Source organism: Parus major, chromosome 4, assembly GCF_001522545.3.
Source record: "Parus major isolate Abel chromosome 4, Parus_major1.1, whole genome shotgun sequence".
NCBI classification, from domain to species: Eukaryota; Metazoa; Chordata; class Aves; order Passeriformes; family Paridae; genus Parus; species Parus major.
This window is the reverse complement of record NC_031771.1, coordinates 45840106-45856394: the sequence shown is the minus strand read 5'-3', so window position 1 is coordinate 45856394 and position 16289 is coordinate 45840106. Positions and strand designations below refer to the sequence as shown.

Below are 16289 nucleotides of genomic sequence, written 5' to 3'. Positions count from 1 at the left end.
TAATTTCAGCACAGCCAAATAGATCATCCTCATTCTCTGAAGGAGGACAAACAGCTGGCAAAGGGACAGAACTGCTCCTTGTGACCTGGGAAAGAAAAGGAAGGGTGATGCCACCATCGGCCAGGCAGAAGCCCCCTCCAAGGATCTAGAAGTTTCTGACACTTGCTGCCCACAGTAGCAAGCATTTTATAAGAGATACCTTCTGTCAGAAACATCAGCCAGGCTGGGCAATACCCAGAAGTCCTGGGAGCTTCAGCAGATGCAGAAGACAGAGTACAACAAGCAGCCACCAGGTTTCACTTGGAGAAACATCACACAAGTCCCCACACACTGGATACCTGGTCCAAGAAGCATTTACCTGACAGAGATGACAGTGCTCCTGCAAATTGAACAGTTTATTAGAGAAGAAACAAGGAAAGCTTGAGAAAGCACCAATGTTATATTTCAAAGGCAGCTGAAGTTAAGAAAATGTAACAGAAACCAGGGAAGTGTTCTGCCATGAAGGTACTTTCAGTTAAAATAATTTAGGTATAACTTTAATTCAATGAAGAATGCTTTGGTGTAACTGAGGGGAGAACCTTGTTCATAGCAGTAATTAGCAAACAAAACCTGTTCTAAATGAAATCAGTGGAGCTAAGGTTCTGTACCCTTATTCATAACTAAGACCAGTGGGTTCTTTGCATTCCTTTACAATTACATATCCATTTAGTCAGGTATTCATGAAATCCTTAGATAAATCAATGTACAAATAAATAATTTCTTAGAATAATTTTCCATATAATATGCCAAGACAGGTATCTGTTTAAAAACCTGACTGGAGAGTATGCCTTAAAATTCTCAGTGTGTCCATGCCAGTCATCACCTGCCATCTGATCTCCTGGCACATTTATTACCAATCATCTTTCCAACTTAGCCTGTTTCTGTCCATATTTTCAACAAGCTTTATGAATTCTCTTAAAGATAGTCTGCTGAAAGAAATAAAAAGTCAAATATATTTCTGCTTACCAAAAAAACAACAAAAAAATCCATAATTACTATAGCACGGGCATGCTGCTGTATGTTTAAGCCTTAACAAAGAGGATTTTTAAAAAAATAGTTATTGCTATTCAGCAAGTATTGCTACAACACAGGTTTTGCTGCTTATCTTTTTGCAAGATCACTATTAAAGCACCAGAGAATACTTTTAAAAGCTCACCATACCCGGTGAAATACTACTCCAGAAGATAAAGTCCTAATTAGGGGTACCAGTATGCAAAACTCAGACTGCAGAGGTTGTTGACTGGCAGCAGACCATTAGATTACTACATCCTTCTTTGTTGGTCATCTTACAGGCACATGAGGAGTTAGGTTTAAATCTAACACAATTCTGTTGTGTCTGCTACAGGCAGCAAAAACACAGCCTCCAAACTGAAGAGAATGGAGTAGCTAACTTATGGCAGACCAGGGTATCTGACTACAGTGCTCTATTAACTGAGGCAATTCTGCAAATCCTGACAACCAGGAAAGAGACTGTGCTTTGTATAAGCTAAGTAAAGATTTCTATTTTGATAGCTTAAATAAAACAGACCCCAAGAGAGGAAATAAATGTTACCCAAGTTATCTGGCATGTTTACTCTTCACAGGTGCAATGGACAGTGACCCTCCCAGACGGGAGACAGCATTTCCTTCCCAGTGTCATATCCACTTCTCCCCTTAGTAAAGAACATTTTAAAATAATTTGAACTCTGCCACTGGCCTAGTTTCAGCATATGTCTTATTTGTAATTACTTACGCTTCTCAAAAATGGAGAGGCTATCAGGTAATAAAACATTACCCCAAACCACCTCCTCTCTTCACTAATTTTGAGACAGATCAACACTGACATTAAAATGAACAAAAAGACTTCTAAAAGGATAACTTGTAAAGAAAATGACAATCCTCTTTTCCCTCAAATTAGCATATTTTGTTTCAAAGCCAGGTCTCTATGAGGGGGACTGACATTGGCTGGACACCAGGTGCACACCAAAGCTATTCTATCACTGACCTCCTCAACAGAACATTTTCTCCAGCTGAGAGGAAAGGGTTGGTTTTAAATAGTGACTAAAAATTTTGCTTATCATTTTTAATTCTAAAAGCACAACTGTTGCTCTGCAATTAACATCAATTTTCTGATGCACAAACCAAGACCAGTGGTGTAATTTAAGCCAATTTTAGCCAAAGGTTGTCTTTGCCTGACAAAGATACAAAATAACAAATGTTTAAAACATTGTACTGCCTTTACATGTTTAGAACAAATTACTTTCCTTTAAAAAAATAACTGTTTAAACACTTTTATTCTAATTAATCAGAAAAGCTTATTCTAAGTGCAAATGAGTAAATAACATCTAGAAACTGTATCTAAAGAAATCTCTCACACACCCACTGTTTCACTGCAGACATTCCCCATGACACAGAGTAGCTTACTCACCAGTACATAGATACAATAGGGCCCTCTCCACAGTAAAGGCATTAATCAAGTTTTATGTAAAAAAGAAAAAAGTGATGGTCATTACTGAAGGAAATGAAACATAAGAACAGTTATTACAGTAGGAAAAAGACAAACATGTTAAAGGTTTTGAACAAGTGATTTTATTTCATCTGATAGTGCTAAAAGATCAGATCCTTCTTTTGCACTTAAAACCTGCTTCTCAACCCTCTATCACTTGTTCAGAGATGTGCTTTTAGCAAAGGATTATGCTGCCTTTATTTTCACAATAAGAGAGCATCAGAAATTACAAAACCCCTCAGACTACCTTAGACTGAATCACCGACACTCAAGTACAGCAAACACTTGCAACCATACTGCTGTATTAATCAGGTTACAACTTATATAATAGGAGCATATGTATTTATTTTTTTACCTGTCAGTCAAACTAGAGTAATTTACTATATTTCTTTAAATATTAAGCTAATGAAAAATAATAGCTGAGGCTAAACACAGAGTAAAAGCACAGACACCTAGGATTTTATTTTACTAGTTTCAGAGAGAGGGGCTTTATACAAATTGATTAAACTCATAGTAGGGTGATTTACAAACTGACTTAAAATCACAACTACCACATGCAGTACTTGTGGCTTCTAAGATGGGTGTCTTAGAACAATCTGGAAGAGAGAATCTGTAACACTCTCTACAAGTATATTAATAACTTGTTTTGATGCTTGGAGACCCTCAACTGAGGTATAATCTGTGCACAAAACCCAGAACTGGAAGAGTTCTCTCCATCACTTCCAAACCAGAGAACCATAGCAAGATCCAAAAAAGTGACAAACCAGTAAAGCAGATATGAAAAGACACAAAGAAAACCAAAGCGACCTATTACTCACAAATAAAATTATCTCAACAGTCAGAGGAGACTCAAGAATAACCATTTTTATGCCACAGCCCCTGCAGACAGATCTTCAGGAATTCAGCCAAACCTCCCCACACCAGGCAGGCAAATTGAGTGAGGAACCTACTGTCACCTACTGCAATTCAGCATCTTTTAACATTCTTAACTCCTAATTTCCAAGAGACAGTAGAGGCTTCCTGAAAGTCTGCAAAAGATATCAGGAGCCACTGACAAAAGATAATATGCAAGTACACATTATTACCAGTAAACCTTAGCTGTACTGTTTTTTATGCTCTAATGGTTTCCCTCATTTCAGGCCCTTTACGACAAAACAAACAAAAAGCACCTATATAAAGATTGCTTGCTTTAAGTGATAAACAGAGCAGTAATTTATGCCAGCTAATAACAGGACAAAAATACTGTATAACTTCAACATTCCAAGGGATAAGAATAAGCAAGTAATAAATACCTCCATTTGAGTGAAGCCCAAAGCTAATATTAGGATAAAACTTAACTCATACAAAACCCACAGGTCTATAAATGGTCTTGACCTCAATGCATTTCCTCTAAAGCAATCCTTTTAGTTACTCTGTTTGGTGGAATGTGGCTGTGAAGAACAATAAATCTGAGGCTGAACAATTTACAAAATACAAGGCAATGTATATATCTGAGTCAGTGACTGGACTATGTAAGGGTCAGAGATAGCCTTTCAAGTAACTACTGCACCAGCTCACTAGCACTCAACACCCAATCCAAAGGAGCAGTTTCACTCAGCAACATGTCTCAAAACAGGGCAGGTTTAATCTTCACTCATATTACTACACTGGTTGAGTTGTGAGCAAACACGCAGCAAACTAAGTCAACTTCTTGGTTTAGATGAAGTAACAGTAAAAGCAGCTCAAGACTGAACAATTGTTAAGGTGTCATAAATCACACTTTCCACTTAGCAGCTGCAGGAGAAGTTGCTCGGTGTCCTGCAGGAATAACATGACAACACCTACAATTACTAAGTAACAATCAACAGGCTTGTTGATAGTTTTTGTGCACAGGCTTTTCAAAAGCATCTAACACTGATACAAAATTCTGTGAAAGGGTAAATCTTTCATGGAGAAAGTGAAAGATCTGAGCTCATGCACATTTTGTTCTCTCTGGAGATGCTGCAGTATCCCTCTTCCAGGCCCAGCTATCAGACGAGCTGTCAGTGTGATGACTGATTTAACTCCCACACCAGCTGCAGCAGTCTTCCACAGCACAGAAGCTTTACACTGCCAATGCTTATGCAGGGTAAATATTAGAAACAGTTATTCCTCAAGGTCCATTCATGCTCTGCAGCATTTTCTTTTCTGACAGATGTCTGATGTCTGCAAAACTCAAGGCCAAACTAGTGTCAAAGGTCCTTAAGCTGGCAGTGGCACATAATGAACATGGAAATTGCACCCTGTAATCACAACAGGATAACTAGCATATATTTACTTTGTCAGAGGAATACAAAGAGGGTGAGTAAAATAGACCCAGTAACTGCTGCTGGAGGTTCTGCAGAGGCAAGAGGCAAATTCTCACAGTACTGTCTCTTGAGAACATGCAGCAGGGATCAGCTGCTTCCTCATCACACCTGACAGAAAACCCAGAGGACTAACACCTCTGGGAATTCACACCCACAACACAGGCATAAAACAAGCAATATCTGACTGAGGCACAGATCAGAAACAACAGCAATAGTGATACACACAGCAAGATATTAAGGATTCAAGAGTAGAAAGCTGCATTTTCACCTTTTGTGAAGCTGAATGGAGAAGAATACCCACTATTGCATTTCATGCCTATCTTAAATTTGCGTAATTCCACCTAGCAAGATAGATCTCTTCCCTACTGCAAGAAACTCTTGATGCTTCTGAAAAAATACAACTCAATGCACTCAAAAATCCAACATAACTGTACCCTGTGAAACAACAGAACTGCACAAGTTTTGCTTCTCTGCAACAAACTCCTTTGCTCCTCTGTTTCTCTCCTTTCATTAGAAATGCTTTAGTTTAGATTTCCAGACTGTTTCGGTTGGGCAGGGTTCCCACTCACCTGGTGGACTCAGCCCACCCTGAGCCTCCCAGACCATGGGAATCTCAGGGGAACTTTTTCTCTCACACCTCCTGGTCTAGCACCCTTTCAAGGAGCCTTCACAGGGAGCAGGATGAATCCAGGTACTGCATTTAACTCACACTTAGTGATACTTAAAATCAAGCCTCAGCACTGGCTGAAACAAGAGGGCAGGATCACATCACACAACATATGGGGGAAAAACGTCCCACAAAACAAACTAAAAGAATAAGGATTGCCTCTTCCAGCAGTAACTCACTGGCTCAGCTGTAATATTAAATTTCATTTTACTCAAATCAATTTGGATGAAATTTTGGTTTGTAAGAACTCTTCTCCCAGTGCACCCAAACAGCTGAAGTTCTTTTTCAGCAGAGCTCCAAACTGAATGGATCACATACAGCTGCAAGGCTGCAAAACTGGGTGATTTCACTTTACACTCCAAGCTGTGACAATTAAAAAATAAACAAATACAGAAAGAAGCAGTTCTGTTTCCCTGAAAGCAGCATAACTCTGCCTCCCCTTCAACACCATGCTATGGCATGTCCTGTGTACTTGGACATGTCTTGTGAGCACTGCCAAGCATCACACTGACCTTCTCTACCCTCATTGAAGCCAGGAGCTGGGGACTTTTAAAATTTCACCTTATTTTTCAACCTTCGGTCTAGCAATTCTGTGCTGTTCTGTGAATCTCTGTTCCTTTGAAAAGGGGAACACTGCAGAAGTAATAGCTACAAAGTTTTCAAATACCATATAAAAACTAGAAGTCAAAAAAGCATACTGTTAGTTTGCACTGAAATTGTTTCAAATGCAACTAAGTGTATTTCAAGCTACATGTTATATTTGTGCACTAAATCATAATTAACTGGGTAACTTAGGTACAACACGACTCTAGTGCTGTATGTAGATTCAACTTTATCATATTATGCCTTAGAGAGAACTCCAATTTTGATTAGTTACTACAGAAAAAAAAATGGAATGCCATATTAGCACAAATCTAAGGAAAGAATTTCTTAGCTAAAATTCCACCATCTACTCTTTTTGCAAGCATCTAAAAACACAGCCAACAGTCACTAGAACTGCTGAATATGGTTTTTAGAAAGTGGGACACACACACACACACACACAAAAAGAGCAAAATTGCAGATCCATCCAAAAAATCACTTTGAGTTCAGGTCAGCTTCTTATCACAAAGGTTTTGTAAAATTGCTACTGAAATAACTATTTCTTTTTTGGCAGAACATCAAGAAAAAATACTTGAAACATCAAAAAATGCCTATTAAATAATAAATATGTCCCCCAGATACTTTTGACCTCAAAAGGAAATGGTCTCAGCCATGGTGAATGATGCCTGTATTACTCCTCCTCACTTTCAGAGGTACATTCAGGCACCAGTCCTCCATAGGAAACTATGTGATTTCGCTATGGAGGCACCTTAAGCTAGGCACATCGCTCCGATTAGGGTGGCACAAAGGTGAAGAACCTTCCATGGTTATTTCTGCAGCATGCAGAGCACAGAGCTGAAGGACAGCAACAGGACAAGCATCAATGGCACTGAATAATGACAGCCACTGAGAAAGAAGAGCAGAGCTCCAAACCCTGCTCTCATGGAGCCTCATCCCATTCATTAAAACAGTATCCACGTGTTCCAGACAAATGCCACAAAACCAGGTTCTGCGAAAGCCTCAGCACACACACAGACAGAACTGCCAACCACCTCATCCAGCCACAGCTGCTGGGGCCAGGTGAGAAGCAGGAGTGGTGAGAAAGGGGGGAAAAAAGAAAAATTCGAGAAAGCGACACTAACTCCCCCATCCAGAATTGCTGCCTGGTTTTCTCCAAACCCGTGCCAGGATTTTAAGTAGCTATTGGAATGCCAGCACTCAAAGAAGTAGTACACAGAATGATCTGGTCCAGAATGCCATGCAGGCGTGGGAACTGTATTTGAGTTAATTACAGAGGACTATTAGGTCTGACTTAGAAACTTCCAAGAGCACAGCATCTCAGCCATGCTGCTACATTGCTGAGAAAGCTGTTGGGAAGCCCTTCCAGCTCTGATTTGCCCACAGACCCCCCAGTTCACACATGCATCACATAGTGTAGATTTTGGTTTCACTGAGCTGCATATTGATATAAGGCCAGAACTCAGTGACCTTGCTCTGGAAATCTGTAAATTTCCATTTTGCTTTTTCAAGTCTGTTTTTACTTATCAGAATTAAAAAAAAACCAAACAAAAAAATCCTCTACTTTGTAAAAATGCATAGCATTTTTATTCTTGTTCCAAGCCAAAACCAACATCAGATGGAAACTCATTTAAAATTTTTATATCTTTCTGCAAGAAGGCTACTAATACCAGCAGCCCCAGGAAAAACAAAGTAAATTAAAAAAAAAAAAAAATCAATGGACTATGAAAGTGATTTACAGTATATAAGATGAGTGAACATAGATGAAAACTGACGAAGCAGAGTGACCTCTTAAAAAATAATAATATCTTATTATTTACTTTGAAAACAATGAAAAGTCCTGAAAATACCATCAGGACCCACCACATAAGAAATGCATAATACATGTTCCTAAGGACAACGGAGGAAGCCTGAAGTAGTTTTACTCTGCAACAAATCTCAGTTCCTGAAAAGATATAAGGCCACACACTGACTTGCTGTGAGTCAGACCATGCCAGTTGCAGAGGCCAAAGACACCCAAAAGACCATCTCACCTCCAGTCCCCACCCTCAGGCTATGCAACAAGTTGAGTGAGAAAGCCAGACCAGGAAAGAGAATGAGACATCTTATTGCTTCCTGAGTTGCCATCTGTAGCTTTAAGGTGGCTGCTCTGCATGTCACTGGGTTGCATTTCTTGCTGGAATAATAGGAACAGCTCCATAGGTGACTCATTCATAATTCATAAAATCTTAAGATTTTGCAACTCCCACTATGAATACAGAGCAGTATTCATAGTGGGAGTCAAATAAATAATAAATAGTCTCATTTACCACAACAGCAAACTGGTATCAAAAATCAGCAATAGAAAAGTTTTCTGATACTGAGAATACTTTGCAAATAGTATAAATACAGAGCTTATACAGCAATCTTATTCAGAATGTGTTCAGTGGCCCTTACTGATCAGTCACTACAGTGATCTAAACAATGACATGTCTTTTTAAGAAAGTAAGAGCTGTCAAAGTGTTGTATTTATACTATTTGCAGAGCATTCTTTATTTAGATTTCTATGGTAACCAGTAAGAGGACTGCAGTTCGTATTTTGAATTTTTTCACTCCCCATAGTCCAAGCTAGCAGAACTACAACCTTTTTTTTCAAGAAGGAAAAAGCAATGAGCAAACATCTTATGGACTCAGATAGAGCTGAGTCTTTAATAATTGAGATGGAGTTCTTTAATGCAGCAACAAACAAATCATTCATTTAAGCTTTTTTAAAGTAACTTAGTAACAAAACCAGTCTGGTATACATTACCCACCAGGCAAAACTTGTCACAACTGTGTTTCTGCTATTACATCACTATATCTGTCAAAATGCAACCAGTGAAGAATAAACAGGCAAGTTTGTTATCCCTCTGTCACATAAGGAGTCAGGGACCACGTACATTGTGAGACCCACTACCTGCTGCAGGGGTACTGTTAACACGGCAGGAAGGATTTCAATTTGAAAAGCAGGTCAGACAATGTACTGCAGCCCACAGTCACCCTACACCTCCAGAACAGACTATAGCCAGGCTGGTCCAACAGCAAAATTGTGCTTGCTGTAAATGCTACATGAGTACCACCAGCTCCCTCACCCACACTGCCTGGTTATGGGTTTTCCCACCAAGTCTTCCTACTTAAATTTTGGGATAATAAAACATCAGGAAGAACAGAATTGCTCTGTTTTGTAAATAATCAGAACTCAAAATGAGTGTTATTTATTTCTTTTGAGGGGGGACTGCAAAGCAGGAAAAAAAAATAAAAATCACTCTCCCAAAATACAAGATATGTCCATTTTAACATCAGAATTGTATGTATTCCCAGGTATTCATTCACTTCCTTCCTTTTGTTAGTCTTAATTTCTGAAGAGGATGCCAGCCCCAGACACTAGTGAGTTAGCCTTTAGCTCCAAATATCCAAGACTAAATTCCAAAACCCTTGGAGAAATAAATCCACTGGCAATGACAAATTATTTTTATGGAATATTCCTCTCCCACATTCCACATCTGGCCACTCTCTTTCAAGCATTTTGCTTGTCAGAGATGGTACCACACTCCTACCTTCTGGAAGCTCACAAGCAAGCACTCCCCAGCAAGCCCATTTTTGCCCAGTGCATTGAGTTAAGTTTTTGGGAATTGTTACTCCTCCCTAGACAAAGGCTATTTTTAGCAAGGAAAGAGGAAATCCTGTCCCCATCAGCTGTGACTTTTATCATACATGCACAATTCCCAAGTGAAACTGCACAGGACTTTGAGAACTACAGCATTCTGGCAAGAGCACTGAGGGTTTAGTCATGAGACAGCCCAAAACTGCCTAGAGGAAAGCAATCACTGAACGCAGCCCAGCAGGAGCCCTCCACATTCCCTTCCCACTGCCCAGAAGCCAGACAGATGACCAGGCAGCAGCAGAGGACAGCCAAGGCAATCATGCTGCACCTACCCAGGGCACCAATGCAGATCATCCAGTCTCAAAAGCCAGTCCTGTTTAGCACAAGACAAAAGACACCTACCATCAGCACAGGGTCATTCTGCATTCAGCAATGCTTGCAATGGGACACTCAGCAGGGCCACACCACAGGACCTCCATGCCCTCCTTGCTGCCTGGAAAGCACAGAAAAAATGGCAGAAGCACTCCAACTACCAAAAATATCCTAAAGCACTGAGAGCCAGGCACTCTTTGCAGCTTGGGCAACTTGCAGAGCCAAAATAAAACAGGAGGGAAGCACTGGGGAAGGTACACTTTACTGCTGGAGCCCCATGAATGAGCACCATTTTGCCTGGCTCCCCCAGGGGCCTGTAAGCACCAGCCACTTGATCCCTCTCGCCAGCTTCTCCCGCCCCCCAAAACGCTGCTGCCTGGGCACAGACAAAGGCATCCTGTCTTAACATACCACTTTATGGCAAGAGCATGGAAAAGCAACAGTAGGCCATAGTCAAAAAACCTAAAGTGAACAGAAGTTCTGTGGAACAGAAACTACTTTCAAAGCACTGAAGTTTCACTGGCATGCAGAAGCCAGTGAATGAGCATTCAGTTTTGCTAAAATTACTCCAGACTAGTAAAGCATAACATTACACAGGGTAATAAATTTGAAAAACAAGAGCTTGTTAGATACAGTAGGACAGGAATACATTTTCTACCTGTGGCTTATATCCCTCCCTTGATCTAATAAATCAAATTAATTTCAACATCAATGAAGGAATACAAAGTACTTCATCTTCCTCATGGTCCTATTTAATCCAACTAACCATTTTAAAAAGAGAGAAGTCACAAGTGCCTACCAAAAGGTGTGTCAGCCAGAGGCAGGCTCCGTGCCAACAAAAACTGCAGCATGTTCACCTCAGCACCTCCACACCAAGCCTCCTAAAAAACAGTCTTCACAGCAAATCTCTCCTTAGAAACTTCTTAGCAAGAGCTTTGCTGAAGTATTTCCTACTGTGTTCTGCAAAGCATACTGCAAATGTCTCAAATATTTCCTCACTCAGTGCTTGCACATATCAGTCATATAATCATAGAATATTCTGAGTTGGAAGAGACCTATAAGGATCATCAAAGTCCAACTCCTAGCCCTGCACAGGACAACCCCAATAATCACACCATGTGTCTGAGAACATTGTACAAATATTTCTTGAAATCTATCAGGCTTGGTGCTGTGACCACTTCTCTGGAGAGCCTGTTCCAGTGCCCAACCACCCTCTGGGTGAAGAACCTTCTCCTAATAGCACATCTAAACATCCCCTGGTGCAGCTTGATGACATTCCCTCAGGCCCTATTGCTTGTCACCTGTTCCTCTGCTCCCCCATGTGAGGAAGCTGTAGACCTCAATCTCCTCCAAGAACAACCCAAGTGACCTCAGCTGGTCGTCACATGGCTTCTCCTTTAGACACTTCACTATCTTCATGGCCCTTCTTTGGACTCTCTCTAATAGCTTTATATTTTTACGCTGTGACAACCGACACAGCACTCAAGGTGGGACTGCACCAGTGCAGAACAGAGCAGGACAATCCTCTCCTTTGCCTGGCTGGTGATGCTGTGCCTGATGCACCCCAGGACACACCAGGGCACACTGGAAACTCAATGTCACGTTCTAAGAAAACAAATTCACCATTTAGGTAGCATACTTTGGCAAATTCTCTCCAGAAAAGCCACTCTGAAGCATCCCCCTGCACTCAACTACTCCTTTGCTTGGTTGCCCTAGCTTAGAAACACACCTCCTGTGTCACCACCATGCTGCATGATGACTAAGATCTAGGGAGGGATAGTCACTGCAGCCAGCTGATTCCTTTTTGTACTTACAGAGTGATTCCCAACCTGACTCCCTGACCTTTGCTACTGCATCCTCACAAAACACAGCATGACAGGACCATCTGTATTTATCCCATGTTTGATGACACAGACTGTCCCTGCTGGAGCTCAGAAACAGCAAGAGTAGCAGGTAGATCAAGAACTGAAAGAGGCACCCAGAAGTTTTTTTTTTTTGTTTTTATGGGAAGATATATATAGATATAATTCTCATATGCCTATTTATACCTTAATCCAAAACACATAAGCCACCAGCAGCCATCACACAGTGAAGGAAACAGTTGCTTCTAGATGCTGATACCCTACTTCAGCAAGAACAGTCCCAAGGACATGAATCAAGAATAGTTTAGACTGCACAGTGGAACCTCACACCTTTGTTTTGTTATAAACACCAATGCTTTGTTGATGAGACAATTCATCATTTGAATGTGTATTCAAAATACACAGACCAATTTCCATCACAGGAATGACAGGAATCTTCCAAAGCATTAGCATCCTTCCCACTAACAGATAAGGCAAATCACCCTCTGTGTGACCCTACCCAAAACAGCACACCCTAACCCTAACCCATTGCTAGGAGAGGGCCAGTTGGGAAATACAGCAATGGCAGGGAGGCACACACAGCTGAGGAGATGCTCAGCACACTGCGCAAGCCTGAGGTGCCCGGCCACCCCAAGGCACAAAGGGAAAGAGAGAGACTTCCTTCCTTTTTTCTCAGCACAAACCCAAACAGTCAGGTATTATTTTCTATTATCAAATAAGAGATGACTTTAGGAAAGTTAAGTCAGACAGACAGTCAAGAAAATTCCTCCAAGAGAACAGACTGCTTACTTTCCACAGAAATTATGAACACATCTAGTTGCTTCTAATAAAAAAGTTCAATTACACAGCAATCCATGCCACTAACACTGCAATCTAACATTTAAGTTTCACTACAAAGGCATTATTGCCAAAACTTCCAGTTTATGCTGTCATACAGCACCTTAAGAGCATATTGCAGTAGTATTTTCCTTAAATATGCAGAGCTTAGAAATAAGCCAAAGGTGCACTTGAAAAGGTAGTCAAGTACTTTTCTTCTAAACACAGATTTGAAACAGATCATTGACAAACAAGACGACCTAGGAACACCATAGGGGTGCGTTCTCCAAATATTTTGTTCAGAGGCTTACCACAGAAAATGCAAAAAGGCCTTCAAAAACCTCTACTTGAATCTAGCCAGAAATGCATACCACACAAGCACAGTCCTTCAACTAAGAAAGCAGCCTATGGGGTTGTTTATGCACTGATTAGACTGTTAAAAGCATTCGGAGGTACCCCACCTTCCAGAGTGCATTCCTGAGGGTGTGTAAAAACACAAAGGTCCTCTTTTTCACTGAAGATCTCTAAAAGTGTAACAGAGAACAGACTGTTTCCTAACATCTTTCATACAACCATGTTTGTGTTCCTGCAATTCAAACACATTATTCCCACCATTTAACTTCTTCCTCATCTTAATCCCTTAAATTTGATGGATATATAAGCATTATTTTCCCTGCAGAAACCCAAAGCCAATTTATAAAACAGTAAGGCTTAAAAGACCTTCAGATATAATGTTATAAAAAAATTATAAGTCCAAGTGTTAACTTTATGCACATTACAAAGTAAAGGTGCAAAGGACAAAATGCCTGGATGGGTGACTGCTGTTGCAAGCGATGACTATTTTTCTTTAATCTATAAAGCCTTTTTTAAAAAATACAATCCCATAGATGTAAAACCAAGAGTAATGTAAGTGTACAGGAGTACACTAGGAATATCAGCAATGCTGACTCTAAAGCACAAAGATCCATCCCTGAGATGGCACCAGCCCAAACTGCCAAGGCTGCACCCTGCTGCCCAAGCTCAGGCACATTGCTTCTGGTCCTGTGCCAGATGGCATGAAACCAGCTCAGATCTCCTCCATAGCCACAGCACATTTATGTGCAATGCAGATAATCCTTCTACAACAACCAAGTGCAGAAGCTGGGGGGGCATGATACTATTCACTACAAAAAAAAAATTCCAACAACGCTTGGCTGAACAAGACAGCAAGTTTGCCTGCATTATTGCATTTGTATCTTATCACAAACACCACCATCTAAAGTCAGCTTTCTTCCAAGCTTTAAACTCAACAATAAAACCTACTTGAGGAATTATGTTCATTTGCATATCAAATACTAACAACCATTTCACTGTTTTAACCCTTTTCTTACTCCTTCACTGATGTTAAAACTTGGGTTTCATTTTCTTACCTTCCCTGGCTTTTGCTGCATGTTGGCGACAATTTGGTAGAAACATCCTAACAGAAGATTAAAAGCTGTGTGTTCAGAGAGATGCTGGAAGTGGATGTTGTCTGCCTGCATCTTAGTAAAGCTTTTAATACCATTTTCCACAGCATTCTCCTAGAGCACCTGGCTGATCATTGCTTGGATGGGTGCACTGTTCTTCAGGTAGAAAACTGGCTGGATGGCCAGCCCCAGAGAGTCGTGATGAGTTACATCCAGCTGACAGCCAGTCACAAGTGGTGGCACCCAGAGCTCAGGACCAGCTCTGTTTAATATCCTTGTCAATGATCTGGACAAGTAGATGAAGTGCATTTGCAGACAGCCTGCATACGACACAAGTTGGGTGGGTGAATTGATCTACTGGAGGACACAAAGGCTTTCATAGAAGGATCTGAACAGGCTGGATCAATGGCCCGAGGCCAACTGGATGAAGGTCAACAAGGCCGAATGCTGGGTCCAACACCTGGATCACAACAACCCCCTGCAGCACAACAGGCTGGGGGCAGTGTCTGGAATGTGGCCCAGGGGAAGAGGCCCTGGGGGTGCTGGTCAACAGCCAGCTGATCATGAGCCAGTGTGTGCCCAGGTGACCAAGAAGGCTAGTGGTATCCTGATACAGTGGCTTGTATCAGAAACAGTGTGGCTAGAAACACACCAGAAACAACAGAAGTAGGGCAGTCATTGTCCTGTCCTCAGCACTGGTGAGGCCGCAATTCCAGAACTGTGTTCAGTTTTGGGCCCTTCATTACAGGAGAAACTGTATGAGATGCTGGAGCATGTCCAGACAAGAGCAGAAAAGCTAGCAAAGAGTCTAGAGCACATGTCTTAGATGGACCGGTTGAGGGAGCTGTGGTTGTTTAATCTGGAGAAAAGGAGGTTCACGGGGGTTTTTTCACTCTCTAAAAGAGAGCCAAGGTTGAAAGGAGATTGCAGCCAGGTAAGGGTTAGGCTCTTCTCCCAGATAACAAGTCATTTGACATGAGGCAGCCGCCTCACGTTGTGCCAGGCAGATTTATATTGGATACTGGAAAAAATTTCTTCACTAAAAGGGTTGTCAAACATTACAAGCTGCCCAGGGAAGTGATGGAACCACTATCCCTGGAGGCATTTAAAAGGCATATAGATGGGGCTCTTAGAAATAGGGCTTGGTGGTGGACTTGGCAATGCTAAGGTAACAGCTGGACTAGATGATAGGTCTTCTTCCAAACCTAAATGATTTTATAATAATGGCTACCATCAGCACACTATATACAGAAGCCAATTAAGAACTGGAAAATATTTGACCTATGTGTACAGAATTATTGACTAATGCTCAATCACAATTTGAAAACATAATTTGATCTCAGCGGTTACGCTTGCATGAGGAACACCAAGACAGCATTCACACTACCCCTAACTAACCCCTAATACACACTCTATTATCTGGTCCAATCTTCCAATTGTTCCTTAAGTTATGTAATTTTTACCAAAAACTTGTCTTTATTTAGCTTTTTTTTCCCTACACTCATGTTTTCCTCTCTCTATCTATGTATGTATGCACCAAGATCTTAATATTTGAAGTATAAGCCGGCATAAAGGCACCTTTTTTTGTACCAGAAATCTGAAGCTGTGACTTTTCATTAGAAATCTTAATTATCATGATGATTTTTTAAAATGTTAATTTGTTACTGTTACAATGTTTCCTTGCTTTCACATTCTGGCTAAAATCGGCTGTGGAAATGACAGAAGAAAGGGTGTTTATTTTAACACCATAAATTTTAAGCCAGAACAGAAGCCGGAAGTTCTGGAAGTTTCACAGGAAAGGTGGTCAGTTTAGTTTTATTGCTGGAAGCTACCTCAATATTTCTTTTAACATATGAACAGAGAACAGATATGAATCTCTGAAAATTAAGTTTCATGTGCAGCCAAATCAAAGCAACACATGAATGGGTGCTGTTATCAAATTGAACACTAAGTACCATCAAGCTCACCAAACACAAGGACTCTGTTGTGATGTTTTATTTAATAAAGTGATACAGCCTTAGTTCCTCACGACAGAGACTATGCCTTTTGAGTTA

General features: G+C 40.8%; 1 protein-coding gene across 8 annotated transcripts in view; it reads right to left on the bottom strand.

Moving 5' to 3' along the window:
- APBB2 (amyloid beta precursor protein binding family B member 2) overlaps window positions 1-16289 on the bottom strand; it is a 162364-nt gene that overhangs the window by 121625 nt on the left and 24450 nt on the right. The window contains exon 1 of one of the 8 annotated variants that reach the window (XM_015624831.3): window positions 10143-10228. The exons of 6 other annotated variants lie outside the window; for them this stretch is intronic. The gene's annotated coding sequence lies outside the window, so the exon portion shown is untranslated. Of the gene's footprint in view, window positions 1-10142; window positions 10229-16289 lie in introns of those variants that run through there. One more of the 8 variants, XM_015624835.3, reaches the window with a different exon arrangement.